This window comes from Xyrauchen texanus, chromosome 47, assembly GCF_025860055.1.
Source record: "Xyrauchen texanus isolate HMW12.3.18 chromosome 47, RBS_HiC_50CHRs, whole genome shotgun sequence".
Lineage (NCBI taxonomy): Eukaryota > Metazoa > Chordata > Actinopteri > Cypriniformes > Catostomidae > Xyrauchen > Xyrauchen texanus.
This window is the reverse complement of record NC_068322.1, coordinates 7034798-7048549: the sequence shown is the minus strand read 5'-3', so window position 1 is coordinate 7048549 and position 13752 is coordinate 7034798. Positions and strand designations below refer to the sequence as shown.

The 13752-nt window shown below is 38.8% G+C and overlaps 1 protein-coding gene across 3 annotated transcripts in view; it reads right to left on the bottom strand.

Moving 5' to 3' along the window:
- The window catches only part of LOC127638925 (protein Wnt-5b), a 95974-nt gene that overhangs the window by 14879 nt on the left and 67343 nt on the right, over window positions 1–13752 (bottom strand). The window lies entirely within an intron of this gene.

Genomic DNA, 13752 nt, shown 5'->3' with positions numbered 1-13752 from the left:
TGAGGAAATGATAATAATCCACTTGGAGAAGTCGCTTTCTTCGGATGTAACTTGACTAAAATCAACTAAACTGTTTTGAAGCACAGGGACTCAGTTTCTTTAAGCACCAGCTGTGCATGAAACACCTATATGACCGGAGGCACTAACGGAGTCTGACATCTGTTGAGAAAGTTCTGCTCAAACTTTGGCTTGTAAAATGTAAGCGCCACATGGATGAATTTAAAACGAACGAATAAAAGAATAAGTGCAATTATAATGTGAGAGTTCAAACTCTCCCCTTCTGCCTCTACCGGTTCTCTCAATATGGACTAACACCTCTCCGCTCCTATGGCACAACATAACCCTCCCTCCTCCTCCTCCTCCTATTTCTCCGCACCCCTTCGTCTTTTACGAGGATACAATGGAAAGGAGGTGGAGCGCAGGGGGGGCAGAGGAACTTGTGAGAGGAATTTGGGGAGGCCAATGGACTGAGTGCGGAACAACACAAGAGGGCAGCAAAAGAGAACAGCCAGAACTTCCTCTGAGCAGAGAGATCCTGTGCGTAAAAACGCGTTTTGGAGACACGGTAAATTAGAACGCGTTTAGATATTCGTGGATTTCCATGGATTTGTATGAAAATGTGCCTCTAGACAAAGAGTCAGAAAGGCAAAAGTTCAGATGAAGCCCAGAGAGAGAGAGAGAGAGAGAGAGAGAGAGAGAGAGAGAGAGAGAGAGAGAGAGAGAGAGAGAATAAAAGAGTTAACGGCTTGGGAAATATCATACTCCATCAAAGTTCACATGCTCATAATCTCTTTTCTCTTCGGCTATAGTTTACTGCAATACATCCGAACAAGGCAATTTAAATAAAAAAAAATCGCAGTTAGACATCAGAAATAAAAGCCACACATCTGATCTTTGACAGTTCAACTCCTGCTACCCTTTAAATCACTTTGCACATAAACGACGCAGTTGCATTAAACGCACTTGGGCATGAGATATCCGCTCTGAGTTGTAAGCAAGCAAGATTAAACCACGCTATAATGAGGGGAATTTTTTTTTTTTTATCAGCAAACCCATTCTGGACGAATTTACGACTGATAACAATATAGCAGACATAAACAGCCACATTGCACCCTATCCTTCAGAAGTGCAGAGGAAGGAATGCAAATACAGTGAGTGTTTTATATGTTTAATAAATGTGTGTTTATGTATTTTATAAATGTTATATTTATATAGAGGTGTCTCTAAACTGATTACTTAAGTACATTAATGATTTATTCTTTAAAGCGAGATTAGTTTACATGGCGGTGCATTTGATTTCACCATCGTAAATCAGTTCTTTGTGCTCCCCCTGGTGTACAGATTAAGTAATGACAACTACTTTACGATGGAATAAAACTGAATTTATAGAATATTTATTACACAGACAAAACACAAATTAATAGCTCTCAGTATTTACATAGTTAATATATAAAAACCAATTGCTAAAAATAATACAATAAATTAATGTACACTGGGTGGATCCACTATCGTAATTAGGAGTTTATATTAGTTTATCATCATTAATGAGTTCTTCAGGCGCCTCCTGGTGTACTGTTTGAGTAATTACAACCCCAGTAGAAAAGAATAGAATAGAAAGTTTATTACACAGACTTAATACAAATTTACAACGTTCACTATTTAGAAATAGTTCCTTTGTACAATCAAAGGCCAAAAATAATACAATTGATAATGTACACTGGTTGGAACCACGATCATGATAAATCGATCACGTTAGTTCACCATCATTGAGTCTAGTACACGCCCCTTTGTGTACTGGTTAAGAAATTACAACGCCATTAGATTAGAATATTTATTCTGCAACCCAAACACAAATGTATAACTCTCATTATATATATATATATATATATATATATATATATATATATGCTATATATATATATATATATATATATATATATATATATATATATATATATATATATAGGCTATATATATGTATGTTTGCCATTTATTTATTTATTTATATATATATATATATATATATATATATATATATATATATATATATATATATATATATATATATATATATATATATATACATACATACAATACATTAGGTTTCATTTTTATAACCATGAACGAAGATGTTGCAGGGACGTTTTTGTGTTTAACCTAATAATAACGTATACAGAATGGTTATTTTAACTTTATTTTTTATTCACATTTTTCCTAATTTGTTTGTAATAATTTTCTAGAAACTTTGCAGAGAGGTTATTGATAGACAACAGTGACTGGCATCGGTGCAGTGCAGCATTAAATGTAAATATGAAGATCACAGTTTATGGAATTTGGGAATAAAACATTATAATGAACAGATTAACTTTATAGAGTAATTTTGAAAACTAAAAAAAAAGTTATCAGAAAATAAAATCTAAAGTAAAGATGTTGTTGAAAAAAAAATCTATTTGCAAATCTTAAAACCAAAAATGCATAAATTATAGTGCATAATAAAGTAACTTAATAATTTTATAAATTCAAGGATCTGATCCAAAAATGATGCAAACTTCAGAGTCCATTCTAATGCACGCTTTAACGCCCCAACTTTTAATGTAAATTCGTGTAACTGTGTTACTGTAATCAACCACTTGGGGGGGGCGCTGTAGCAAGTAATAAGCAAAGAGCTAAATCTAGCAAGTACATTTTATTTTGAGGTCAATGCAATCGGAGCGCAACAGAGCGCAATGTCAGTGTGACACACGACTTGATACTATAGACTCAAGGTTTTCAGTAAACGCATTAAGCTCTGTGTAGTTGTTACATGAAGAATATTCATAAGAGAAAAAGCACCATACTTAGGGCTCTCAAAAGGTAATGACCATGAAAAACACTGCCTGTATTTAATTATTTGTATTTTTATTTTTTATAAGCTCTTGTGGGATCTTCTCAGGTGAAAGTCAAGTCCACCAGACAGATTCTCTACAGCTGGTCACATCTGACTGCGAGCAACAGAACCTGAAAAACAAGCATGCACTCCATCCACAAAACTGAATATCAATCAGTGCTATTTCAGATATGAATAAATGTGTGCTTACATACATCACAGATGCATTGCTTTTTCTGCCTTATATTTGCCCTCCAACAACACACATCTCAATGTGACCGTTAATGGACACATTCTATGCCATCTGTGCCCCTGCCAGCTATAGTTTGGTAAATTATGACATCACTGACACACATGAACAGAATCTATGCCTTTAAGCATCCAGTTTCTGCTAGGCTTTAAAATCTAGATTTGCAGATTTGCTCTGACTTACTTTAGCAGAGCTGTTGCCAATGCTGGCAGATCAGTTATGGCTTGGATCTGATTTTGAGTGATAATGTAAACAGTTTCCATGTCTCTGTGTCTGAAAGAGCACAGGAAAGTAAAAGAGGTGAGAGAAGACAGGAAAAACACAGCAGACGAGAAGACATGTATGCGTATGTATAAGTGAGTGAGTGAGTGAGAGAGATGAAGACAGCCTGGCTGAGGCTCAGGAGAGCTCTTGAACTCTGTGATAATACTGGAGTTACAGAACTGCACACAAAGAGCTCAGGCGCCTGAGAGAACGAGACAGACACAAAAAAGTGAGGGAGAGAGAGACAAAAGATGCCACCCCTACCAAAGATCTCAACTAGCACGAAAAACAGCCACTAATCAAAACAATCTGCCACGTAGCCTAATGCCTCTTCCTCTTCCTCCCTCTCTCTCCGCACACAAGGACAAACAAGAACACAAAATAATGAAGAAAATATGCTATATACTAATGTATATATGTACTGTAAATGTTTCCAAAATTTAGTGATGCGTGCTCTTGCACATAGCAAGATTCTTGCCCACGATCGTCAACGGTGAAGAATAGGGTGGCGGATGCCGCGAGAGAGGCCCCCTGAGAGTTGTGAGCCCTCGAGCTTCAGCCTGCGTAAGCTTGTGCGTTAATGCGCCCCTGTTAGTGGGTCCCATGTAGGCAACACTCAGCTGAGCTTTTCCAGTCATGAAAATCGATAGGAGAAGATGTATTCGCCGGTTAACAACAGGAGACAAATTTTGAAGCTACAACAGTGGATGTGCATGTCAAAAACATGTGTCTGAGAAGGTCAGGAGACACCAATTGTATAACTCGAGTCTGAAGGAATTGAAAGACAACTTTAAGGCTCTTAACTCCTGAAGAGAAATAATCTGTTGGTGTCCCATAGCAGTCGTAGCGCACAATGTTCATGTCAATGAAGTATACTTTGAAAGGTGAGACTGATCACACTCTGAATTCGGCAACAATAGGTCTAAAGTTCTGTGGCTGAAATCGGTCTGTGCTTATTGAAATTTGAACTACTGCCCGCAGTGGCCGAAGCTGGAAGTGTTGTTGAACGTACGGACACAGTCAATGAGCTCCAGTTTCTGAATGAAATGTACACAGAATGACGCTGAAAGTGAGTTGATTTTAGTTATCATATAGTAAATGTTATAATACATATATACAGTCAACAGGCGTGCACATTTTATTAACTCTACCTCCTAATCCAACAACAGCCCTAAACCGAACCATCAGTGGAGAGTAAAAATTTAATTTTAGAGGGAAAATGCAGCCTTCATATAGTGCTCACCATTGTTTATGTGAACACAATTACTTCCTGGTTCCCTAAAGACCAAAATCAATCTCTCAGAGGTTGCTCACGCATCATGCTATCAGCAGCACTCGAGTGAAATGTGTTCAAGCATTTGAAGCAGAATGTCTGATGGGAGATAGCGCTTGTCAAAAATTTGGCTGAATGTGGTTAATTTCACGGTACACGAACTCCAAAAAAAAAAAAGAAAATCATGTTGATGTCCCATGTGATTATGTTGTCCTAAAATACCTTGTTTTGGCTAAATTTTAAGGCCACATTCTGGAGGAAAATGGCATCCTAGTGTGGATGAGAGGCATAAACATAGCAAAATCATTGTGTTTTCAAACTAAACATATTAGTGAGGACGAAGCCCAAGGCAGCATATCATGTATGCTTTGTGGAGAAGACAATCCCAGAATGCATATTGTAGTAAATAATAAGTAATATTTTGTTGAATACTGAAGAGTGTGGATAAAAAAGTAATCCGAAAATGTTATGGTTAAAAAAAATTTAACATCTGCAAAAATCTTGTTTCAATCAATAATATGTCACATCATAAAGGTAAAATGGGTTGCAAATGGCCTTTCATGATGTCTTTAAACACAAAGCATCAAACTATCATATGTGCAGCAGCTTTCTGGCTGTGAACTCGCAGCACTTATATAATAATCAAAGTGTTCACAGGTCTGTAAAACTCTTAACTCCCCGTTGAGTCACACATACTGTAAAATACCCCATCTTTCTACACATACACACATAAATTCAGCATTGCCATGTGGTTAAGTGTAGAGTGGAAAATCAGGGGAGGAGGCAGCTGAAAAGAACTACATGTGTTGGGGGTGGGGTTAACCCGTCCAGCTGTGTTTCCCAGGGTGCTTTGCACCAACCACTGTGAGATCAATGGTGAGGGAGGCCTGACAGATCAGCATGCTGAGGTGTCTAAGCAAGCAGCCTGCTGTATATCATTAAAACTGCAGCGTCTCTCCGTAACGCTGTCTGTGACTAACCCAGATAGCAGGCAGACTCCCAAATCAAAGACATGTGGGCTGCACACACAAACTGAAATACACAATGTATCAACACTTATACTTTTTCTCCTTTACTGTCAACTCCATCATTCCCACCCCATGTTGCTTTCTTTCACTCAGAGACATTTTCCACTATGCACTCTTGAAATTCCATAATTTGTTTCTTCTTTCTGTCCCGTTTTTTTTACTTTTTTACCCTTCACCTCCTTACTTCAAGTAACATGCCTCTCTTGTTTTCTGTTTCCCAGAGTATGAACCAACAAGAACCAAAGGTTTATTGGCAGGATATGTTTATACAATAAGTTTATCCAATACTTTTAAGACAGAAATGTACAAAATGACCCAAGAAAATACAAATAAATAAAGCACAATAGGAAATGCAGGGGAATTGAAAAAAAGGGACCAGGTTAAAATAAATAAATGAAAAATAACAATACAATGGGGATGGACTTACGTATGAGATATGGCATGTACAACATATGGTATTTTATATACAAAATATGATCTCTATTACTCTTTCTTCTGCTCTTTCACATTTTTCTTTGTCTAACACCTGCCTATCAGATGTTTAATGCCCCCGACTCTCTCTCTCTAGATACATACAGACAAACAGACTCCCTCTCGTTAGATAGATAGAGAGAGAGAGACAGCAGACTATTCTGTACCTGTCTATACCTAAATATCTTCCACTCTCGTTGCCACTATATTTCTCTTTGCTTCCCTCTCTGAACTGGAAAAAGATGACTCATGCAAGCAGCTCTTATTGTGAAAGTGAACGCATGTCTCTCTTTTCTCTTTCTCTCTCTCTCTCTCTCTCTCTCAAGCACATATGGCATTCTACACCGACTGCTCAGGAAACCAGACACAGGCCAAACTGGCCACACACCAGTCACTCCCTCTATTCTATGACGCACATAGCTCCCTCTCTCTCACTCTCTTCTCCTTCCTCTCTGTCAATTTGTTCCCAGTAAGAAGCCTGATAGGACTTTGTGTAGTATAGAGAACCAGCAGGGATTCTGCTATAAAAGTGCAGGGTCTGCTTAGAGCTACTTTATTCTCTAATAAATAGATGGCCTCAGCAGTCAGGGGCCTGTGCCTGTAGGAGAGACCATGTGTCTGCCAGGTTCCTCATGGGGGAGTAAGGGGTGGGAAAGGATGTAAAGAGGGAATGCATTGACAGCCACTCTTCATGGGCACAGAACTGGTCTGGGGTCAGTTACCCCAGGGTGATGAGGAACACAGCACATGTTATTGCTTTGTGGGGTTGATGGTGTTATGGCACTGTTTGAGTTTGGGTCATCATGTTCCAGGAAAAGCAAATTAAAATGAGCAATGAATGTGTTTGCATGAATTATCAGCTCATAATTTAAATATACCATGAAAGAGATTTTAAAATGGTCTATTTTATCTTCAGTTTTGAGGTAAAAATTTAAAAAGATTTGAGCACAAGATGTGCACATTAAATAAATGTCCAGAACACTGGTAAACGTGTTCACAAGCAGAGCAAAATCTGCATAATGGACAAAAATCGAGGTGTGCCAATTGGGTTTTGCGTAAGACCCATTCTCTGATAAAGTATAACAAAACTATTTAAGGCATTTACATGACCTCACACGTTGCTTAGTAAGCATAATCGGTGTCAGATCATGAAAATTAATAAACCGACATCTCAAGAAAAAGATGTTCAAATTGCATTTTAAAATGATGTCGTTTGTTTTAAACTGATTAAATGCATGTACATGCAAAGTAAAATTGGGACAACGGGCAAATGGTATAATATTTAAAGTGAATAAGAACTCAAATTGTGATCTGCTTCTCACCCAAAAAGATCACAGAATTTCAGAGGACATGGATTAAACCACTCAAATAATATGGATTACTTTTATGTTGCCTTTATGTCATTTTTGGAGCTTGAAAGTTGTGGAACATCTTGACACACATTGAATGGGCAAAAACACCACTGACATTCTTCACATTATCTCTGTTTGTGCTCCACCGAAGAATGAAAGTCAAATGAGTTAGAGACAACAAACAATCCCTTTAAAGTATTATAAATCATAATTAGGCAACCTAAAATCCTTGTTACATCTAAAAAGAAGTGCTTACCATTGACTGCAGCCATGATCCTGCTCAATCGCCACTTTGCCTTTGATCGATGCACTTAACCTGGATTCTCCAGCAATTACGATCAGAGTCAGTTGCATTGGTTGAAAAGGCATTGACTAAATGGTAAACAGCTAACCAACAAAATGGCTCGATCCACTTTCTGTGTTAAGAGTCAAACGAGTCAATGGATGGCTTTGCTCATCTGATCTTGCATGAATCTGTATGCATTGTGTATTTACGGAGGATACAGGTCAGTTCCATCAATGTATTTAGCTGCTTTCTTCTCCTTTCCCCTTTATTTCTGTCTCCCTCTCCGTATATATCTCTTTCACTCTTATCTCGGAAGAGGATGGGTTCTCGTTCTCTCCCCAGGCAGCTTGGAGGATGCCGCCAGTCTGGGCACGGTGCCCGCTCCAGTCCTGGCACGCTGACAGGCCGCTGGCTGCCCATCAGTCCTCCTGCACTGCCCTGGAGAGCCCTTTCATTCCCTACAACCCTCCTCCTCTACTCCTCCCTCTTCCCTGCCTATCACTTGCCATACAGGGACTACAGACTGAATGTCACCCTCAGAAACACAGCAGGGCCCAAGGTGGCAAGCCCAAGTTAAAAGGTTTTATCACACTGAAGAATCAGGAGAGCTTCCTCAAGTGCAACTAGAATACAACAGTGCCACATTTCTAAGCTTTTCAATTACAACTGGTGCTGGCAATTAAAAATGTTCTGAATACATGCATAACACAATACATGTGAAATAATAATGTCTGTCTGTTTGTCTATCTATCTATCCATCCATCCATGACTGCAGCTTCACAATGGAATAGAGTACTGAGAATAAGTGCATAAGCCACAATGGGACTGCATCAAAGTACAGAAATGTTGCAGCTTATACATGAGCACAAATGCAGAGAGAGAGAGAGAGAGAGAGAGAGAGAGAGAGAGGAGAGGAAAGAGGACAAGTCCTTAAACGTGACCACACATACAAACATGCTGGCTGGGATCAGGCAGCTGGAGGGTGGAGAGGTCGGAGTCTCCACTGTCTCTGCCTGATTAAAAGTCCCAGCACTGCCTCTCACTCCCGCTGGATTGATTAACCTGACCTGTATCGGATAAACCCCTCGGGACGCGAGTGCAGCCCACTTTCCTGAAGTGGATGAGAGGAGAGGCACAGGAATGAGAAGTACAGGAAGAGAAAGAGAACCAAATCAGACTTGCTTATGTTCTAATCCTTACATTCAGGTTTTGCATTTCATTTCCTTTATGTTTGGAACTTGATCACAATACACCTTTTTGGAATGTTTAATTCAAATGCAAACTGTTAATTTTTTGCGAGAACATATACATTTTTTAGGTTTTCATTATTGTTATTATGAGGGCAGCACAGATGGTCTGTCAGCATACGCCTGTTTCTGAGTCCCAGCACAGAGACAAACAGCTTAGCTTTCTTCTACACAATCAACACTGTCTAAAAGAGATACTCTCTGACAGCTATGGTGAGATGAACCAAAAATAAACTGGCGTGTGCGCACACACACACACACACACACACATGTTGTGTTTCCATGTTTTATGGGGACTTTCCATAGACATAATGGTTTTTATACTGTACAAACTTTATATTCTATCCCCTAAACCTAACCCTACCCCTAAACCTAGCCCTCACAGAAAACTTTCTGCATTTTTACATTTTCAAAAAACATAATTTAGTATGATTTATAAGCTGTTTTCCTCATGGGGACCGACAAAATGTCCCCACAAGGTCAAAAATTTCGGGTTTTACTATCCTTATGGGGACATTTGGTCCCCACAAAGTGATAAATACACGCTCACACATACACACACACACACACACACACACACACACACACACACACACTGAGAGATATAAAGTGCAGGGCTACAATGTACTTAGACCCTCTATATGTCTCAAAATAAATGAAACATTGTTTTATGTTGAAAACATTCTTTCTGTGATGTCATTTTCCAGCGTTATAATACTTTCTTCCATACCAGCCTAATATGCAGAGAGAAAAAAACACTCACCCCTTCCATTCATTATCATTCTTATTATTATTTCCAACATTGAAACAGGCTTTCTTGCAATATTTATCTGTATATTGCACCACCCATTCTTCCACCATACATTTAAAAAGAATAAGATGCCAAGTAGCTGCTGATGAAAAACAGCCCTGCAGCATGATACTATCACCAGCATCCTTAACAGTAGGCATGTTTTTTTTTCAATGTCACACTTGCTCCAGACATATCACTTTTAATTTTGGTTTAGAAGCTTTAAAGCTTTAATTAGCAGTATTTCTCCATGTGAGTATTGTTGGATCTATGGCATTTCCTGGTACTGGATCTCACAACTCCTAATGCTGTTGGCTTTACTAGCTGGGTGCCTGTGATGCATGTAAATTCTACAGCCAAAACCTGCCCTTGAGTCACACAGTAGTTTGCAGAACACTTTTCAATGTGTTCTTGGTCCCACCCTCTCTCCAGGCCTGGACATGCTGCAGACTAATTCAGTCATCTCTCTCCCTCTTCTTCTCTCTGTCTGTTTTGCCCTCTCTCTCTCTCTCTCTCTGTTTTTGCCTTCTGAAGGTCCCATGTGAGCAACGTGTCCATTGTGTGGGCAAATAGCTTGTTATTGTTGGTCATGCTATGAGAGAGAGCTTGAGTTCAATGTTTTTTTGGGATGTGTGCATGTGATTTGAACCTATTGCTATTTGCCCTGTCAATGTCTTTCTCCTTCACCACATTAGCTGGGGCTGTTCCCTACGACCGCTTTGATGGTGAATGCCGCAGGGCTCCGATCTCTGTTTCAGGTTGTAATTACTCTCTGGAGGGGCCTCACCTGGCTGTGGGCTCCAGGCATTCAAAGGGATAGAGAGAGACACACAGAGGGAGACAGAGAGAGACAGAGAATGATGAGAAAGCTTCATAAAAATGTAAAAACAAAGAAACATTACAACTTAATCTGAAATATTTAAGATTCTGCACTATCTCTAGTTCACTAATCAAATGTAAGTAGATTTGCTGACCTGACCAACCATGGAAACACTAAAATACATGGCAAAATAATTTGTATGTGGTTTGTTGTACATTGCTGTGGCAGTTTCCTGATTAAATACTCACTAGAGGCGCTACAACAAGAATGACTTTTTTCCCTTCCACACAAATCACGAATAAAACAGCAGATTTTCAATTCATAAACACTTGCTATTTGACCTGTTCTTGACAAAATAATATATTATGACATTAAAAACACTTTTACTGACTTCTAAGGTGATATGTATTAATGTTTGTATTACATAACTAAATATACTTAAAAGCTTGTTGATGCAAGACCAAAATGCACAGTAGCTCAAGTTATATAGCATTGCACTTGTGATGCAAATGAATGGGGATCGCATTCTGAAGAGCAAGCAAATTGTCAAATGAGTCTTCGAGTGTCATAGAAGCACCACAAAATGATGTTGTCTGATTCAACAATTGTGTGTAGGTTTAAGGAAGTACAGTAGGTTTTGTTGATTTAAAACTCTAACAAGCATTAACCTTAAAAACCTCATCTGTTTGGGAGAACTCGCTTTTAGCGCCACTCAGTGGACATTTCTCATAAGTACTAAAACAAAAACCTCATTACATCATGCAATGTGTTTGATTACAGGGTATAAAACATGAGAGCAGTTAATTTAAACGATAAAGATGTTATGAGGTAAAAACAGGGACTTGTTGGTATAGATTGTTAGTATTGTATAGGCAGTATTAAAATTAGTAATTGTATAGATTGTTAGTATTGTAAAGATAGAATTCTGTTACGAATGCTCAATTGGCTCAACTTGGTGCTTGAAACCCCAAGGTCATGGGTTTGATTCCAAAGGAGTACACCTACTGATAATATATGATAAAATATACTTTGAATGCACTGTGAGTCACTTTGGATAAAAGCACTGCTGAATGCATAAATGTATTACCATTAGAATGCAGTTACACAGGGCGAGTATTACATCATTGCGTGTTCTTTATAGACATACATAGAGCATCGACTTCTTAGTGTGTCCCCTGAAGTATCCCACTGGGGGAGCGGCTCCTAGTGAGATCGACCTCATTTGAATAGAGTAATGTGGTTTATCCTGCCGTAGAAGCAACTGTTGTCTGATTTCATGAAAAACCCATTTCAGCTGGCTTGATATGTGTGCGGTTTGTGCAAGTTACAGATGCCAAAATCTTTCCTCAAACTGTCACCGCTTGCAAAACACAAAAGCAGATTGGAGTCATACACGAATCCGTGAAGGAGGAGAGAGAAACTACAAAGTAGCCTAAAATCTATTCATGAGGTGTCAGCTTTCAACAGCATGTTGACACATGCCTACGTCTCCTAGGAAACGGGTGCCCCAAGCGCAGTTATCAGCGCAGTTCTGTGGCATGCAATTATCCAATTATCTCCCTCCCCTGAATCAACACATCAAATCACATGACAGAATTTTTTGCAAGGTCCAACAACACCTTCGCATTTGCATGTAGCATTTGTCCTTCCAGTTCTTATGTCTTTCAGCTTCATTTTTACTTCTTTGTTTTTATTTGTTTCTTTTCTTTTTTGTTTGTCTTTAGTCTATTGGGAGGTTGCAAAGTCCTTATATGCTTTCAGTCTGCACAGTGTATTTTGATTTCACTTGGTTCAATTTAGACTGAATGATCAAAAACTGAACAATTAATAGTTCCATATCTCTGTGGTGAGTGCCTGTTTTTAATTGTTAGCTTTCTTCTGTTTTCTAAATCAAGCCCCTCCCTGTCATTCCTCTCTCTTTCTCTCTCTCTCTCTCTCTCTCTCTCTGCTTATTTCCAGGAGCAGCTTGAGTTCCAGCTTGAGTTCCGCTTTTGACTCTGCAGGCTTGCTTTGAGAGTTTCTGACTCACAGCAGTGCAGTTCTGGAGCGGCCCTCCTCTCTGGCAGTGAGGCCGGCAAGAAGAGCAGGGGAGAGGGGCCGCTGTCACAGACCTCTCAACCCTTACACGCTGGGCATTGGGGCTCAGTGCACATTCAGAGCCCTTCATCTGTCCACCACATAAACCCAGGAGCTGCCAATCAACCAGTGCATGAATTCAACTCCAACAAACTCATTAACACTCATAACCCATTTTACTTACCTTATCTAATGTATTTTAGAGAGAAAATGTTTATTCAATTAGACAAATTTCATTTTAACAATCTGTAATTGATTGTATCATGAAAAGTGGAGGTTTCATACCACAATGGAGAAATTTGGTCTCATAGAATCAAGTTAATATACCAAAATTTCTGCAGAATTATTTATCCGTGGTTTGTTGTATGTGGCATTTTCACATTGAAATGAACACTAGAGGCACTACAACATCAATTACTTTTATTCTTTCACACAAAGCACGATTAAAACATAAGATTATCAGTCCTTAATACATGGGTCTCTGGAATCCTTGATTCTGATTGGTCACTGAGGCCATCTAGTGGCCTGATATTTCTCAGAAACAACCGCACATCTACATATCAGACTGTTTTTCTGGGTACTGCGAGCCATCTTTACTTTTTCTCAGATCACGGTGCGATCTGTACAAGTAAGATGATAAAATAATTTCAGCTCAATTAATCAAAATCAATGTTTCTTGTGCATTTATTTATTTATTTGGCAAGCAGTCTTCTATTAAGATGCATAATGAGCAGGCTGTCATTAATTACAAAATAAACTAACAAACCAGAGGTGGATTTCAGCTGTTCAGAAATGTATTTCTGCTCACATAATTACATAATTTCAATGCAAATCAATATTTTATGCCCATGTCTTTATTTATTTGATTTGTAGTCGTTCAATAAGCGGGATAATGTACAGTTGCAGAATAAAACCAGACAGGGTGATCAGCATCTTATATCGCCCTGAAGGGGTCTTTTTGCGATAACAACTGGCAGATTGTACATTAACCCTTACTTTTTGCCCTGTTCTTCACACAATGCTATTACA